Genomic DNA, 19,690 nt, shown 5'->3' on the forward strand with positions numbered 1-19,690 from the left:
TTACTCATGGCTTGGCAGGTTTTATATTGTTTTCTTTGCTTTGCTAAAATACAAGACACAACAAACAAGTAACAAGAGGAAGGGGGTGGAAAGAGAATAGGGCAATAGTAACAGGATCATCACATATTTAGGGTTAAATATAGGCACAGCCTGATGGCTGCACATTGTTTAAAAGTATTTTTCCAAAATAAATATATGAACTATCCCTGACCACCTCTCAGTCCAGTCATTAGATGATTGACTTATTGGCAGCATCACAGCAAAAATGAGGGGTGAGGAGAGATTTGAAGAAGAGGGTGGTAGCCTTCTGAATTAGTTCAGGGAGTCCATACACAAGGGTGCTGAGAAGGAAAGCATTGAGCCAGAGATGGGAGAAGTGGGCATGTGGAGATTCAAGGTAGGCATTATTGCAGGAGTGAACAGAACCTGGGGAGATCTGAAAGGAGATAAGATGGATGCAATTGTATGCTAAAACCTTTTGGGTCTACTACAAGAAAATTTAATGTGATATGTAGGTACTCCATTTGTATAACCCATACATTTTACATCAGCTTTTAATGATATGTCTTGATGAAGCCAGACATTTTGCTGTAACACTACTGAGAAATTATGACATGCTGTTTGCCTGCAACTTTTCAAGAGTGCTTGTTGATAATTTCCTAACCCATTACCACCAAACACATTTGACACTTTAACTTGAATTAATTAAGTAGATACAGAAATAGAAAGGAAGTTTGCATTTGCAACAACCTTTCCAGTACTTTTCTAAGAATCTGAGTGAACAGTGTCTGAATTCATCCTTAGGAAAGCAATTTTAATTGAAAGCAGCACAGCCTATTATTATTATTATTTTCAATATAAGACTTTGCATCGGCTTCACTTGTTTTTCTATTCTTAGTTCTGAACATATCTTTTTGATGCATATTTTATAGTGGGTCACCATTTTTCACTTTTTTTGTTGAAAGATGCCCCCCCCCCAAAAAAAAAACCCCCTCCAAAATATTTCACACCAAATTATTACCATTAGCATTTGGCTGCAACTTTTGGTGAACACTGTAATAGAAAGGTTAATGAAAATGGGTCCATTTTGAACCCTGGGCAATAATGCAAGGGGGGAGGTCCCTCAGGCACATTGCCTCCAAGCACTACTTCTGGGGAAGTACAGTTTAGACATTGACCCTTGCTTGGAGTTATGCAAAAGGGAACAATTTCAGTCGAAGAAGAAGTTGAGTTAAATTATGTTTCCCCACTATACAGATGTGTAAGGGGAGGAGGCTGCAGTGAGCTCCTGTGCAAGTGCTGGGCACAGCTGTAGTCTCCCTACCTACATAAATACAAGGAGTGCTCAGGGCTAACAGAGCTAGCTCCAAAAGATGGCAGAGAATGGTGAGGGAAAGGTGGGGCTATGACTCTGTCCATTCTTCACATGGGCCAGCCAAGCTGACAAGCAGTGGAGGAAAGTGCCCTCTTTGTCGAGGGGTGTAGTAGTAACTATGCTCTTCTTACAAGCTGGGGAGCTTCCCAAGGCAATGTGCCTTCTGGAGGTTCAATGCTTTCCAGAATGCTCTCTTGGCACTGTCCCAAAAGAAGCCCTATGCCTAGAAAACACAGAGCTCTCAGTGTTTATCAGTTATTTAAGAACTGTTTATAAACTATAGTTAAAAACTGTTTAAAAGAAAGAAAACATTCAGCTTTATATATGAAAATTGGTTTGCAGCCTTACATGTTTCACAACAGCAAATGCCCTGAGTATGCAAAGAGCCATGAAGAAAACAAGTCTAATTGTGCTTGTTGGATCTTATTTAGTTTAGCTTCCAGCTCATATTCAAGTTATTATAGCTGGAGCACAAACTCCATTATCTCCTGTTTTATGCTGTGGGAGATTTTTTTAAGGGCTGTTTCTTCATTTCGATAACTTCTATAGAAAAAAAGGGAAAAAACCTTGACACAAAACAAAACAAAACAACAAAAAAACCCACACAGAGAGGGTTAAACTTACTTGGGAGATAATTTGCATTATGACCACATTCTGATTCTCATCTTCACACCAAGAATCACTAGCGGGTTTAGCTTAATGTCAGATTGGCCCATCTCAAATCTATGACATTTCCTAGGTAGCGACTCTCTGCTTTCAGTCTCTAGCACTGTATGGTACAACATCCTAGAATCTATTCCAACACTGCACTCATTGTCTAAGACGACTTACTAGTTCAGTTACTCAGTGATTAAGTAATAGGTTTCCGAGTCTGAAGACAGAAGTTTAGAGTGGATGGTTGTAAGGGAGGTCTTCAGCTTCTGTTCCTCCTTTCTGGGATAATCAGAAGTGTATGTGGCAAATTAAAAATGAAGCCCAATTAGTACGCAAGTCAACAAGCCCAGTCCTTAACTAAGGATTTTACCTAAGTTAGGACTGAGTAACAACTGAATAAGAACTTTAGGATTTGACTCATTGAGTTCAGTGAGAGTTTTCCCACGGATTCTGTAGCATGCTGTCTGATTGGGAAAAGCTCCTGTTCCATAGAGTCACCAATGGCTAGATTGTGCAACCTTCACTCACACTACTGCACATTCACTCACAGGAATAGATCCACTGGCTTTTGTGAATGTTCACCATTGTGAGTTGGGTTTGTACGACGTAGTCCCAGTTTATTACTGGGAAATTACCGGATATAATTGAAGTTAGATGAGAGAGCCATCCTAGAGAACCAGTTAAGTTCATAGTATTTAGGACCACATTGTGGCTTTTAATGGTTGGCCTGCATTTGGGACAGTGCAAATGCTTAAGAGCTGCAGTATCTCAGGCAAAGCACTAGGAGGTATTGTGTTCAGGAAATACAATGCAGCTCTCAATGCCCCAGGCACAAGGGGCAATTTACACACCGTACCACTGTTTAGCATGTTATTGATTGTTCTTTATGTGTAGCCTGGCATAGGTGAGGCCATAGCCCTGTCTCTTGCCTGCCCCATATGGGTTACATTATCCCTCTGGAGATGTAGGAAGCACAGGGACTTTGTTTGTCCTTAACTTTTGCATGTGGATAGTCTTCTTTTGTCTCCTCACTGCCCTGGACACCCACGCAATGGCCAGAGACAATCTGGCCATTGTTGTATTACCTAATACAGTTAGAATAACTAATCTCTTTTCTTTTGCATCAGGGAAAAATAGAGTTGATGATTTTTTACAACCCAAATGAAATCAGATGTTTTATAGCTGTATGTGTCATCCTGGGAGAATGATTCCTTTAAGGCTAAACAATGCCTTCTTTTGTATTAATAACTTTTGAAATGAAGTTTGTTCTATCCTGAATTTGAGATTTTTTTTAACATAAGACTCTTGGGCAGAAAATCCCCAATCATTTTATTTAATTAACATATTTATGCTAAAATATGTATTTAACAATGTATCTTACAGGAAGTCACAGCTATCGACTTTCATTACCTGCGAGGTAAAGGTTTTTAAAACAATCTGCAGTTTGTCTTAAAGACCTAACAAAGGAGTATAGTTTAGGGTTAGACACTGAACAATAGGTTACAGTGCATTCAAGGTAATTTAAGATACAATGTCAACCTGTAGTATATGGCCAGGCTTCAGATTATTACTAGGGGAAATGATTTCTGTGCACTTGTGGAGGAAATGATTCCTAGATGTAGCAAACACCTGGTTCTTGATTAAATTAAAAATCCAAGCAGAAGCTATGAAATTTGGTAATTAAATAAGTTATAACCAAACAGATGGTAAAGCACATTAGATCTACACAGTTCTTAATCATCTCTCCTATTGTGGCTGTTCTGAATGCAGATGTTTGCTTTGGGAACAGCAGATACCTTAAGGGATTCATTACCACACAATACTTCCTGGAAAATTTGGCACAGGGTAGTTTAGGAGGGAACTTGTAGATTTTGGTATTGTGCTGGCAAGTGGGAGAACAAACCAAAACAAGACATTTAATAAAAGAAATAAAAAAAAGTACAATTTATACAGCACTAGCCAGCTTTTAAGAGAATCAATACACTTGAGATTTTGCTGTTTTTTATAGGAATAATTAGTAATATCTAACCATTGAAATATCCAAACTCAAAGAAAGTTTAAGGAGATTAAAAGGAAGACGTTCAACCCTTCTTTCACAGTGAGCGAAGAATCTGGCAAGGGATTGAAGGAATATGCATGAGAGAAGATCCATAACTGGGCTCAACTACATTGCGTTCCTGCTATTAAAACCACAATAAGACCATGAGCAACACAGAAGGAGAACAGGCTGAAAGTGGAGACCTTGATTTTTCTGGTAAAAAGCCTCCTGAGCAAAAATAAAGTTAAAAAAAAAAAAAAACAACTTCCCAGGAGCTTAGTGTTGTGGGCAGCCCAGCCTTCAGTCTCGCCAAATCAATCTAATTCATCAAAGTTGTTATACTGCCAAATAAAGATACAGTACTTTGATGAACAGAGGCTCACCCATGTTGTCCCACTGCCAATGGGTGAGTAGTTGCTAACTAATAGGAGCTCAAAGAATGAAAGTCTGTATGATGAATGTGCTTGTAGGCCAGATTCTCAAAACTTTACTCCTATGTTGAGTAGTAGCTTACTTTATCAATGGGCCTACTGAAATCAAAGAAACCACAGCATGAATAATGACATCAAATTCTGGCCATGTGTGACAATTGCCATAACTTTGGTGGAAACAATATCAGAAATATGGTGTCTCAAACATTTAATCTGAATACCTGGATAGCAGGAGTAGAGGAAAGCCCAGCCCAAGCTGAACCCAGGTGAGATCAATGAGGAGGATATCTGACATCTAAAATCATTCATTTACTATGATCAAATCCCTGTAGTGACAGAGAGACAGGCAGACGTTCTGCAGAGTCAAGTGAAATCCCAAAAGATCCAATTGAGGTTTTTGCAGACAAAAAGGCATGGATCTGATTGCCTTTGTCCTGAGTGTTCTCCTGCAGAGATGTAGAGAAAGGCAAAGACACATCCACCTTAAAGAAAAGTGGTCATTTCCTAGCCACAAAGATGGGAATTTTATTATTTCTGCCTCAGGTACAAAGGTGGATTGCTAAAAGCTGTAAGATCCAAGAAGGATATTTTCTTTGATGGGCACAAATTCCCACCCCCCCCCTCCACATATGGACCCAATTGCCTTAGGTAAAAGAAGGGTATAGAAATGATAAAAAAAGATTCCCTCCAAGAGGGAGTTGTACTGGACTGAGCTTAGCTGCCAGTCATGCATAATGCCAAATCCTTCTTGTCTTAGCACAAATCCTCTGCTAACAAACTGTCCCTAAAAATTAAAATAAGGGTACGACCAGTGGGATTGCAAAATTTAAGAATGACACAAAATTTATTTAGGTTTAGGTGAGACTAGAAAGAATTGTGAGGTATTTCAGAGGGACCTAACAAAAGTAGGTTAATGACAGATGACGTTCTCTAATGCCAACTCTTAGCTGCTGATTCCTGGATTTCACTGAGTCAAATTTCAATGGCCTCCTCATTCCTTTAGACAAGGGAAGCACTTCCATACTCATCCTGCTGCCTCTCCTCCCTATAGATGCCTTCAGTCAGTAGTAACTAGTTCTGTCCCACCACCAATAAGGTGCAGGGTGAATGAGAAATGCAGTGAAATGGCTGATGTCCTTCCTGTCAAACCAGACCTAGAGGGATGTTATGGGCAACTGTTCCTCCACCTCCAAAAACCCTCATTCGTGACAAACCACAAGGCCAGTCCTTTCCCCTATATTACTGAACAAGTCTATGAGGCCATTGCTCTGTCCTTCTTTATCTGTCTGAAAACGTGCCATTTTCCTGTGTTTGTTTTCTTTTTATTATTTTAAGAGTTGGCTCCCTGGTTGTGTTCTGTGTAGAGCAGGCTGGTAGTGAGTGGGTTGTACCTCCTGATAGAGTCATACTCCTGGCAAGCTTAGATCAGCAGTATTGGGCTGAGGGTGGGAAGGGAGAGAAAACATTGAATGCTTTTGAAAACCCTGGACTCCTAGCAGCTCTAGATCATGAGTAACAACTCCTCCACTGAGCCTGATTTGCATCACTCAATAGACCATTTGGACTTTCAAAACCCTTTTGAAAATTCCAGCAAAAATACCTCCAGAAAAGTCTACTATAAGGTGTGCCTCCTGCCCAACACCAGCATGGCTAGGGCTTGCAAGAGGCATAGCTGTGTCTGGGAACTGTGAGTACTAAGCCAAGAACAGGTTTGAACAATACAGTTAAAGATTAAAGAGGACCCAAGTGGTATAAAACACTAAGCCCCGATAATTATGGGGGACTTTAACTCAGACATCTGTTAGAAAAGTGGGTTTGCAAATTTGGATTATACTGGAGACATTTTGTGTAAGAAGGTGATGAAGGTAACCAGGGGACAGCTGTTTTAGACTTGATTCTGACCAAGGGGGATGAATCGGTTTCGAAAATGAAGGCTGAAGGCAATTGGGATGAAAGTGAAATCTCATTTCATGATCATGATCCTAAGAAAGGGAAGGAGTGAAAGAAGAATAAGGACAATGGACTTCAAAAAGGTGACTTTACCTACTACTCCCTTGAGTTTGTTAATGTCCCATGGGAAGAAAATCTAAGGAGAAAAGGAGTTCAGGAGAGTTGGCAGTTTCTCAAAAGAAACAATATTAAAGGTGCAACAGTAGAACTACCCCAATGCGAAGGAAAGATAGGAAGAATAGTAAGAGGACAGTAGAGCTTCAGGTCCTTAAATCACCTGAAACTCAAAAAGGAATCCTACAAAAAGCAGGAAAATGGACATGTCGCTAAGAATGAGTGCAAAAGAACAGCACAAGCACGTAGGGACAAAATCAGAAAGGTTAAGGCATAAGATGAGTTACGCCTAGCAAGAGAAATAAAAGGCAATAAGAAGAGGTTTAATGCATACATTAGGAGCAAGAGAATGATGAAGGAACATGTAAGTTCTCTACTTAGGAGGGAAGGAGAGCTAATAAAAGATGATATCATAAAAACTCAGGTGTTTAATACTTGCTTTACGTCATTCTTCACAAAAAAATTAAATTGTGACCAGATGCTGAACACAATTAACATTAACAAAAAGGGAGATGGAATGCAAACCAAAAATAAGGAAAGAACATGTTAAGAATATTTAGATGAGTTAAATGTATTCAAGTTGGCAGAGGCTGATTAAATTCATCCTAGGGTACTTACAATCTCAGAACTGTAAATGATTATCGTTTGAGAACTCATGGAAGATAGGTGATGTCCCAGAAGACTGGAGAAGGGCAAAGATTGTTCCTCTTCTTAAAGATAGGTACTAAGAGGACCTGGCGAATTATAGACAAGTCAGCCTAATTTCAATTACTGGAAAGATAGTGGAACAAGTTATTAAGCAATCAGTTTATAAGCACCTAGAGGATAATAGGGTTATACAGAATAGATAGCATTGATTTGTCAAGAACAAATCATGCCAACCCAACCCAATTTCTTTCTTGGACAGAGTTACTGGCCTAGAGGAAAGGGGGAAGTTTTAGACACGATACATTTTGATTTTAGTAAAGTTTTTGATACAGTCCCACATGACATTCTCGTAAACAAACTAGGACAATGTGGTCTAGATGAAATTACTATAAAATGGGTGCATAACTGGTTGAAAGACTGTACTCAAAGAGTAGTTACCAATGGTTTGCTGTCAGATTTGGGGACATATCTAGTGTGGTCTGTCATTGGTCTGATACTATTCAATATTTTCATTAATCACTTTGGATAATGGAATGAAGAGTATGCCTATAAAATTTTCAGATTATACCAAATTGAAAGGGGTTGCAAGCACTTTGGAGGACAGGTTTAGAATACAAAATGACTTCAGAGAATTGGTCTGAAAATCAACAAGATGAAATTCAATAAAGACAAGTGTAAATACTTCACTTAGAAAGGAAAAATCAGATGCACAACTACAAAATGAGGAATATCTGGCAAGGCAGTGGTACAGCTGAGAAAGGTCTGGGAGTTATAATGGATCACAAATTGAATAGGAGTCAACAAGGTGATGCAGTTGTGAAAAAGGTTAATAATCTGGGATGTATTAACAGGAATATCATATGCAAGACACAGGAGAGAATTGTGCTCCTCTACTCTGCACTGCTGAGACCTCAGTGGGAGTACTGTGTCCAGTTCTCACACTGTAAGAAAGATGTGGACAAATTGAAGATAGTCAGAGGAGAACAACAAAAATGCTAAAAGGTTTAGAAAACCTGAGCTATGAGGAAAGGTGAAAAAAAAACTGGGCATGTTTAGTCTTGAGAAAAGAAGACTGAGGGGGAAATCCCCTTCACTGGAGGTTTTTAAAAACAGGTTAGACAAACACCTGTGAGGAATGGTCTAGGTTTACTTGGTCTTGCCTCAGCACAGGGAGCAGGACTAGAGGACCTCTTGATTGGATAGGTGGAATTTTCTATGGGGTAGTTCACTGTCCTGAAATTGGTCTCAGATCCACAACTTAGTTTCCTTTTACAACTATTCCCTTTGGAAGATAGGTTGTTTATAGTTTCTAAAGTATTTGCATGGGAAATGTCACAAACTTAAGTGCTAAAGACAAACAAGGAGGGTTTCAAATTCCTAATCTCACAAAATAATAAATGGATTAAATCTGATATAGACAAATTCATTATGAGTTCCTGGTAATAACAGTGCCATGGATAGGAATGCAAAACCATTCCAGCATTTTTGCTGAACATAGTTGCTATTCTCCACAAGAGACATTAAAATGAAGATTCCAGTTATCAAGCACACACAAAGGATGTGTGCCAGATGCACAGATTGATGGGTTCTAAAGTGAAGCTAAAATTGAAAGTCGTAGATGGCGTATAGTAAATTAAATATTAAAACAGATGGCATGAGTATTTGCTAGTCCACCTGGATGTAAAAGGGCATTTACTAGAATTATGCAATCATGCCCCTCATTCCTCCCCCCTCCCAAGACAAAATTATACTTATTTGAAATTTTCCACATTCTTGGTGTAGGTTATTTTGCATTTATGACATTTTGCTTTTTTGTGAAATATTCAGTAGCCTGTCCATTTCCAGTGCAAAATATCAAAAGCATAAAAACAAAAGACAAAGAAAAAACTTCTTGGGCGAAATGTCATGTTAAAGCAGTATTGTGGGGTTGATGACAAAGAAATAGAAAATATGGACAGTCACATGCACACACAGATAAAACGAAAATTACTGATGGATGGGGGCGAAGGAGTGAGGAAGATGACAAGCATAGGAGAGGACCTGGAAGAGAAGCAGTGAGTGGGGTGAAGATGAATCTGCTGCATCATGGTCAAAACTAGTGAAAAGATGGTCCAGAGGGGAAAAAAAAAAAATGTTCCCTGTGTGGAGTGATTTCCCAGCTGGACATGTACAGAGACAGCATTATGCCTGCAGCTTGGAGTGTGAAAGACAGGTCAGTTTTGATTTGAAGAAGTAGATAGGGACCTCAGCCTTTTGGTAGACTATGTAAAGAATAATTATTCTTCCTGGGCTCACAGAATGCCTCACCCTATGGTCGAAGGAGAAAGGTCAGCCAGTGCCAAGCTTTGGAGCACAGGCAGTGGTAGCAAAAAGGGAGATAGCTGCAAAAGCATCAGAGATAAGAATACATAATCATTTTCAGTGGGAGACAGTAGCAGAAGAAGGCTGCAACAGCAGCAGGATTGTGCTCCTGACAGCCTGGGTGCCTCGTGGCACCAACTGTTGGCCCACATAAGAGAGGTCACAGAGAGCTATCATGCCTCATACACTGCTCTGAATCATTTGCAGAGGGATGTGGCTCAGTTGCAATAAGATGGGACTGTAGCAGGGGAGCCATACCTAGGCACAAAGAATGCATGGCTAGATGGGAAGGATCTGTGGCTTTGCACTGCTCATTTTATGTGGTCACAAGTCCAGGAGGAAGTGTTGAATATGTAGTGCCAACAAGTTATGCCGCCACTAAGCAATACAGTACTGAAGCAAAGGCAATGACCACCAGCTCCTCCTCTCCCTTTATGGTAGCTGGCTCACTTGACATAAAAAGATAAGAATAATTAGACCAGGGGTCGGCAACATTTGGCACGCAGCTCACCAGGGTAAGAACCCTAGCGGACTGGGCCAGTTTATTTACCTGCTGATGCGGCAGGTTCAGCTGATCGCGGCCCCCACTGGCTGTAGTTCGCCGTCCCGGGCCAATGAGGGCGGCGGGAAGCGGCGCGGGCGAGGGATGTGCTGGCCGCGGCTTCCCGCCACCCCTATTGGCCCAGGATGGCGAACCGTGGCCAGTGGGAGCCGCAATCGGCCAAACCTGCCGCGTCAGCAGGTAAATAAACTGGCCCAGTCTGCCAGGGTGCTTACCCTGGCGAGCCGCTTGCCAAACATTGCCGACCCCTGAATTAGACTAAAGCACTACGTCTACCATAAAATAGTGTGAGAAGGGATCTTTGGAGGGCTTATATCATACTAAGAGGGGGTTCATTACTGGAGTCTTGTTTGTTACAGTTTTAAGAAATCCCAATAAAATGTTTAATTAATACATCTTCATCACAAATCCCCAATAGATGTAGCCTCTTTGATCAGGGTAGAACTCTATCTGCAATCTCTAACTAGGTCCTTAAGGTGATCTGACTGGAGATTCAGTTTATCTCCATCAATGGTGATCTTATTGTGCCACCAAAGCTTTTGTCAACCATGATCAAAATAATTTCACTAGATAAAACCATTAAAACGGAAACAGAAACCAGTTATATGTAAGAATTGAGGAGACCTAGTACATACAGTCCACCTACCCCCATGAGGGAATGAACATTGTAATATTTTTTTTCCAGAATGCTCTCTCTCGCTCTCTCTCTCTCTCACACACACGACATTATTGCACTGAATTTTTCCAGTTCAGATGTTATTTTTTGCAAAAATATTCACAGTTGTATAATAGTGAAAACATTTCTATAGTCAGATTGAATGGCAAATGGCACTTGCAACATTTTTCTGTGAATTTCCAAAAACCAAAACCAAACTCTCTGTGGACACCAAGGCAGCAGATTCTGAATGATTTACATTTCTATTCAAAATATTTTGCACCTGTCTAAGACTGAGCATTCATAGTATTAAATTAATTGACTGTCTGCCAGTTGGTGCAATAGGTCTATTTTCATTCAGTAATCTTCCAGATGCATAACTAGTTCTACCTACCAGTAATGGTTCAAGAGATCCTGAGACTTTAATTACTGGTTATTAGGATACAGCTTTTTCTTCCAAGATAGAGTCTTAGAAGAAAATTAAAGGATACATTCTACATTAAATATTATAAACATTACCACACAAGGCTCCTCCTCAGTGGCACAATGTCAAAAGAGAACAGGGAGCTGGTTCCATTATCAAAAATGCTCATTTGGGGCCAGAATGGGCCTGGCATTTATATAGGGTTGGTGGTGAAGGGGAGGGTGCAAAGAACCATCTCCCTCCATTATCCACAAAAAGACCAGCCACAGTTGAAATCCCTGTACTCAGGGCCTGCTTGCTTCTGACTTCTCCAGAGTGCATAGTACTGTTAAAAAGGTGAGCAAATGCCAGTATGAGGGGAGACCCTGTATCTGTCCTTCCCCCACTGACAGAGCTGGTTGGCCTCAGACAGGAGGGAACAGTAACCTGCATCCACTGAAGAGGTACAGCTGTGGGCCTGCTGCCTCTGAATATGTGCCTCCTGGAGGCATTGTGCCTCTTGATGCTTTCCCTGAAACTGTGTGGTTTGGCTCAGCCCCTGAGGCAGGGCTGTGCCTAACAGGAATAACTGAACCCTTTATCAATGAAAGCTGTTTCTTTCAAACCTTAAGTTAGATGTTTAATTTTAAAAAGTAATATCTGCCACCAAGTGGAAAGTGTTATCACTTCACCAATATTTACAGATTGTTTCAAGTAATCCTGAAAGAGTTAATCTCGCAGATGTTGCTTATTAGTTTCAGAGCCGCATGGAGGTTTTCTGTGGCCCAGAGCAAAATGTGAAACTGAGGCAATTAGCACTTAGACAAGGCGGGGGTGGGAGGGTTAATTGGAGAATGAGCCCACCCTGAACTCACTTTCCAGACGTGGCTTCTGTCCAATGGGGCTGGGCCCAGCTCCCCACTTCAGGTGTTGTGACCACTCAGGTATGGCCTGGTGGCTTCTCCCTCATGATGGAGGAGCTACTGGGCCAAATTCTAATGAGTGGCATTGTGACCCCATTGCCAGGCTGCACTACCTCTCAATTTGAGGGCCCTTTCAAAAGGGAGGCCAGAAGCTAACTGCCTCTTCTCCTTCCCCCACCCAGCCCCTCTGGGCAGTCCTGCCTGAATTCAAGTCCCACTTCTAAGATAGATTCCATGTGTGATTTGGGGCAAGTCATTTTTTGTCAGCCCTCTAGCTGTATAATGGGGATGATAATAGTTCCATTCTCCAACACTTTGTCTTGTCAGGTTAGGCTGTAAACAATTCAGTGCTGGGATTGTTTCTTGCTATAGGTCTATACGGGTCCTAGCACAATAGAACCCCACTCTCATGTGGAGCCCACAGTTATTCCCATAGTGATTAATATTAACATTTTGTTTCTGTTTTTCTTTTTGATTTTCCCCAGACTTTCTACGTTCTCCTCTCTTTTCTAAAATGCCATCCATCACTAAACAGTTGTGCTTGGAGTGAAAGTAAGTAAGATTCCAGAGTGAACTTAGAAAGATAACAATTGATTTTTTTAAACATATGGGTTTAACTGAATGGGAGAAAGTAACTGAATCTGCACAAGCAATCCAGAGACCAGGAGAATTCCAGTTCTCTCTGTTCCACAGAACACCAGCCCACCTTACTTCTTCAGGAAAATATCAATTATTGATTGGTTAGTCACACTCTGATGTCAGGATTGAGCATCTTCAGCTGAGTTTGAAGACTAGCAGGTCCACCCTGCAGGCATATTAATGAGTTTAGCTGGATTGTGGCAGGATGGTTTTATAGTTTGAAGGGAGCCAGCAGGCCTGCATTTAAGCTCAGCAGCAGGTCACCAGCTGCTCAATGCTTATTCCTGCACTGTGATTGCTCCTGTTCCTGCCTTGTTCCTGACCTGCTCTCCTGGTTGGTCCTTGACCCTTTGCTCTGGGTTCTAGGTCTGACTCTTGGCTCTGACTCCCACCGATTTTCTTAGCTGCTGACTTCTGCTCTGACCACTACGCATGACTCCTGCTATCTCCACTGGGCATGTCTGCCTCTGCCTGGATCATGAGACACTTGGTCCAGGAAATGTAAGTTAACTCTTCAAAGGGAATTGCATACATTGCACAATAAACCCAGAAGATGCTCACAAGAGAAAGTAGCCAAGTCAGTGGCTCAGATTTGGCTGTAATAAATTAAAGTTATTAAGGCTCTGGAAGGCTCTCTTGGACTGTGCATATACTGTGAATAGAAATTGCTACAGAATATAATCACCTGGCTGCCCCTCAGTCATTTGACTCATTCGAGCAATCTGATCTATTTTTCAGTCATGCCTGTAGTCTTTAATGAAAAGAAATCAGCAAGTAAAAAGAACCATGTCTTAGCACTACACTTTCCCGTCTATTTGGGTATTTCAAATGCTATCAAATGTAATTATACAGATGGAGAACTGAGGCACAGACAAAGTGACTTGCCCAAAATCACATATGGAATCTATGACAGAGCTGGGAATTGAATTCAAGTCTCCTGAGTGCTCATCTAATCACTTAACTGCAAGACAATCCTTCTTCTCTGGCTTTTTACAACAGAGATGCTAGATTTTTTTGGAGTTATATAGAATTCAGGTACAGATGAGGAATGTAAAGAGTTTCTATTTGCAAGTAACAAAGAGGAAGGGAGAAAGACATTTTCTCCTCACAGGGGTTGGACCAAAGTCTCTGCAGAAGAACTTTGTTCCACCTGGAAAACCAGGTGAAGTACGCAGTGGCCTTTTTAAAGTGTTTAGACTGGAAGATATGTATTAATCTATGGAAAATCAAAGCTATACTTCCCCTGACCTTGGATAAAATCCAGATGAAAAAAAATTATCTGGATGTACAGAAGGTTTAAAAGGCCTGGCTTCCACATAAAAAATTGTTAACAACTGAGGGATCAATTTGTACGTAGGATTATAGATTATACAGGTTGTTGTATATAGTTCTGGCATCCGTATATTCACTCTTATCCTGGAAGAGGTATGTCTTTTTAATGTACTGTTTTCTGAATTAAATGTTCTCTGTAGCATGTGAGATAGTAAAATGCATTTCAGCTAGATACCATACAATGGTACTGTTGATTCCAGCTCACTTGGAGGTATCTGGTTTGCTCCACAAACAGGTGCAGACTTGCCATAAAATGTTCATCCAACCTGTTGTATTGATATATCTTCACACCAATGAAGTTGTGGTTGTGGGGGATGTTTGGCATTTTGGACAGTATCTTCTGGATTTGTTGTTAAGGTGTCTCCCTGGATGATGGGAAAACAATGTACTAGGATGTGGAAGTGATATGAAATAGAATAGAAATATTATAATGGCATTTCATACATCATTGGTCTGATCTTACCTAAGTTGTGTCTTACCTATACTCAAGTTGTGGTCACCTATGTCAAAAAGTATATAACATATTGTAGGTCCAGATGTTAAGATTAATCTTTTATATTTATATATTAAATATATAATTATTTTAAATATGCACATGCATAATGTACATAATTATTGTGATCCTGGGTATACATGATACGTACAGGAGCAGAAGGCTGGTTAGATGTCTACCTTCTATGCATGGGTAACTTGAATTGTCATCATTGTTGGCACAAATTGTGTGTATTTCTAAAAATCCAGGTCTTAAGCATGATCTTACCCATCAGTATAAGCAATGAAAAGCCAATCCACATTAAAGTTAAAATCCAAGCTCTTTTTGGCTGTGTACAATTCCATTCTGCTTTGCAGGGACACATTTGAAAAATCTAAGTACATTTAATTATTCTTTCCCCATTCTGCGGTAAGTGAGGTATTCTGCTATTTATAAAAGCATAGCGCAGAAGGAGGTTGTAAGGGTACATCACATTGTAGTATGACATTGCACTACTATAATGCCTTTTACTTGCATCTGAAGAAGTGAGGTTCTTACCCACGAAAGCTTATGCCCCAAAACTTCTGTTAGTCTTAAAGATGCCACAGGACCCTCTGTTGCTTTTTACAGATTCAGACTAACACGGCTACCCCTCTGATACTTGCCTTTTAGGTGATGATCTCAAAGAGCTTTGTGAGCATGAGTCATCTCAGCCTGACTCTCTGATGTCTCCTCCCGGATATCTCACTAGCCACTTAACATGGCAAAAACCAAACTCCTTAACCTTTTCCCAAAACCTCCTCTCTCTCCAATCTTTGTCAATGATAACATCCACCCTCCTGCTGTGATTCATGACTGCAATCTGGGAAGCAGGGAGACTCCTCCTCTCCCTTGTCCATCACATTCCGGCCACCTCCAAGCCCTATAATTTCTTCCTCCCTGGTGTCTCAGATCTGACTTTCCTTTCCTGTCACAAGACAGCTGAAATACTTCCCCTGTCTCAGTTACAATAATCTCCTCCTCTCTGGCCTTCCATACACAACATAGCTGCTAAAGTCATTTTCCTGCTGCATCAATTTCTTTGACTGCTTCCGTTGGCTCCTCCTGTTTCACTGCATCAAGATCCAGTTTTTTGTTCTCACCTTCAAGGCCCTGCATAACTTTGCCCCTTAACTAAACTTGTCTTTCTCTCACCTCTGCTAATGATGTTACCCTATTTGTCTACTTGTCCCTCAACTATCTCTTTGTTTTCAGTACTCCCGACACATGAAATTCCCTTCCTGAGCTGGCCCTCAAAGCCACGGCCCCTTCTCTTTCAAGTTCCTCCTAAAACTGGCTTCTGCTGCAACTCCAACACAAAGTTAGCTAGCTTTTACCAAGAAATCACTCCACTATGTTGTGCCCTTGCTGAGTAATTATATTCTCTTAATGATGTAACCCTTGGTTTTCCTTCCTCAACAGCAACCTCACTCTCTCGTTAATATCATTTGTGATGTTAGTTTGCAAGATTCTTGGGGCAGGGACCATGACTTTGTGTGTTGGGAGATACCTAGCCCACTACTGAATGCTATATGAAATAATTCCCCAGATGAAAAATACCTGAAACTGGAGTTAAGGTTGAGTATATCTCAGTAATTTAAGAATAAAAACATTACAGGGACATTGTAATTATCTAAAAAAATCAAGCATTAGAAACCTAGGAATTCAGATTTAAGGTAAAACTTAAAAGATATCCAAGGTATGGAAATGCAGAAGTAAGGCACTCAGTAACCTTAACTCTGCCTATAGTGACAGGTTTCAGAGGGGTCGCCATGTTAGTCTGTATCAGTAAAAACAATGAGTTTGTGGCACCTTAGAGACTAACAAATTTATTTGGGCGTAAGCTTTCATGGGATATAACCCACTTCATCAGATACATGGAGTGGAAAATACAGTAAGCAGGTATAAATATACAGCACATGAAAAGATGGGAGTTGCCTTACCAAGTGTGTGTGTGTGGGGTCAGTGCTAACGAGGCCAATTCAATTAGGGTAACTCCCATCTTTTCATGTGCTGTATATTTATACCTGCTTACTGTATTTTTCACTCCATGCATCTGATGAAGTGGGTTATATCCCATGAAAGCTTACGCCCAAATAAATTGGTTAGTCTCTAAGGTGCCACAAGGACGACTCGTTGTTTCTGCCTATAGTGATGCTATGGAACTGACATACAGTTATAATCAATGGATAATAGTGTTTGTAATTCCAGCTTAGATTAAGCTGACTTTTAAAGACATTAGATTTTTTTCATTTTTGGTTTCCTCACCAAAACAACGAATCCTCCCAACTTTCCTCTGAGAGAGGTAACTATTGTCTTCATTTCACAGGGGGGTGACACTGAAATACAGAGATGGTAAATGATTTGCTGAAGGTCAAACAGCAAGTCAGTGGCAGAGCTGAAACTAAACTCCAGATCTCCTTACTTCCAGTAGCTCTAAGCAGTAGGCCTCTATAGGATGTAGTTCAACATAGGTCACTGGAAGCAACCTTACCCTTCTGTTAGCAGTATTACGACCTTACCAATACAGAAGAGCCAATAAAAGAAGATCAGGGAAAGGGGAAGTGAAGAAAAAAGGAGCTAGATCCTATTTTAATTTAACATATATAACCTTCCAAAATTAGTCTGGTCTTTCTAGATAGTATGAGACAGTTTGGATAAATACTTAGTTTAGGTTATGAGAGGTCTAGAGTATAATCTATTTTATTCTAATTGCTTAAACTCCTACACTGGCCTTTTTTTTTTTTTTTTTTTTTTCCTGTGTTGAGAGAAAATGAAGGTTTCCATCTGCCATTAAAAAGATAACATATTAAAATAGAGGTTTGATAAAGCATACAAATAATATTAAACATGAGAAACATTTGAGTAAAATATAAAAAGAAGGTTACGAGGTGGAATAACCTGTTTCAGCAAATACTTCATTTCAGCATAAAAATGCATATGAAGGAAACTGATTTTGATGCAGTAGATTTGATTTCAACCCGTCAGTTCTCAAACACTGTAATTTAAAGTAATACAAACAAAATAATTCATTACTTTAGTCAGAATACTTGGGAGCTGAAAAAATGCCTTTTTAAATTACTTTTCTACAACTTATTTCCTATGAATTATTCATTTAGTTTAGGGGAAGACAGTGTTTACAACACATTTCCTGCCAAATTGTGCTTTTCTCTCGATGTTTAAAAACTTCAGGGAGCTCTACATTGCATATAATAACGGTGCAGTGGGCGGCCTTAAAAAGGAAGCCTTTTCCATACTGCATTTTGTGTTGAACTGCAGGACAGCTTGTTAAGCTCCATTCAGCAAATGCTATTTGGGATTGTGTAGTAATCAATAGGTTGTGCTCATATGAATATCCCAGTATTGCCGCTGTGTGGGGTATTGGGTAAGTTATACATGGCCTTAAGATACAAGCTAGGATGGTGTTGCCATGCCGACTGGCTCTGATTACTGAGGTGGAGTTAGCAGCTATGTGGTCTTACTATATTTTGGGCATCTACTGAATACAGATAATCTCTGAAATGAATGTATTTTTTCCATGTAACACTGTCTCTTTCAAGTAAGTTTTAAGAATTCCACCAGGCAGATGAGTTTATTTTATACTTCTGAACTGAGAAGATGATGAAGGAATGTGCAATGCAAGTAGGGAATAAGCAGATTGGCATGTTTAACCATTTCCTTGCTTTTCCTTGGCCGGCTGTGTTAGAAGTTGAATGGAGCACAATGAATCAAAAATGCCCTCCCTGCTTCAACATGCTAGTAGAGGGGGCTTAATGCCAACTCATCAGAGGCCCCAATATCATCCCTCCAAGTGGATTAATAACACTCACTTGAATCTAAACACAGCATCTTATCTTCCCTTGTTACCTGCGAGTAAGCAACACAGACCCCAAACGCATCAGTGCCGATTAGTCATAATATGAAGTCCAAGAAAGAGTTGGAAATACAGTGCATCTGGCTATCCTCCTTCCACCACTTTGCTTAACTGAGTTAAAAAAACACAATTGCTGTCTTAGACTGATTGAAGCTTGGTTCCGAGACGGTCTAAACTGCACACTCTGCCCAGGTCTCTCGGACCAGAGCATGTGGACTCAGTGTTTCCAAGCTCATGCTTAAGCGTCTACACTGCACTGCAAACCCAGGTTTACAGTTACTGGACCCAGGTCTCACTGCCATGCTAATGCGTCCGTTCTGCACTATGCAGCCCTTCTGATTTGGATCTGTGGTTTGACCGGCATCTACACAGTAAAATGCCAGGGCTTGGACCTGAGTGAGATTCAGGCTCTAATCCACTCCACCTAGCAGAGTCCTAGGATCTGGATCCTGAGTGCTTGCTGACCCGAGTCAGACTGATTTCTGTGTGGATGGGGAAAAGGGGTGTCTGGGCTCAATCAGAGCTCAGGCGTAGTACTATGCAGAGTAGACATATCCTGAGAGTCCTGTGAATATCTGGTGGTATGGATGCATCAGAGTTGAAGCTGCTGGCACTAGGGTGGCCAGGTGCCTGGCTTTTGATCAGAAAGTCTGGTCGAAAAGGGGACCTGATGGTGTCCAGTCAGTAGATCTGAAACCCAAGTCTGGTCACTGCAGGTGGGAGAGGTGGGGAGGTGCCAAGTCACCACCTGTACCAGCCCCTACTGAGCCAGGACCACCTCCTACCTGCATCGGGCAGCTGCAGCTCCCAGCCCCGGCTCTGCAGGTGAGTCCCTTCCAACCTATGCAGGGAGTGAGGGGAGGAAGGGAAAAGCAACGAGTGATGGAGGGAGGGGGAAAGAGGAGCAAACAGGGGGGAGGGGCCTAAGTGGGAAGGGGCAGGGCAGGGGTGGGGCCTCAGAGGGAAAGAGGTGGGGATGGGGAGGTTCCAGCACTCCTGCTCGAGTGTCCGGTTTTTAAATATTTCAAAGTTGGCAACCCTAGCTGGCACAGGCCTTGGCACAACACAACCAGCATCTGCACTTGGCATTGGTGCATGTGTTCAGTACAACTGGATGGATGTGGATTTGGCAACAAGTATTTGCCAGAGCTACCAGGTGTGAGCTAGGAATACAATATGGATAGTGAGCCTGATTCCTTTAGAAAATCCACCGAGCTTTT

This window comes from Malaclemys terrapin, chromosome 3 (genome assembly GCF_027887155.1).
Source record: "Malaclemys terrapin pileata isolate rMalTer1 chromosome 3, rMalTer1.hap1, whole genome shotgun sequence".
Taxonomy (NCBI): domain Eukaryota; kingdom Metazoa; phylum Chordata; order Testudines; family Emydidae; genus Malaclemys; species Malaclemys terrapin.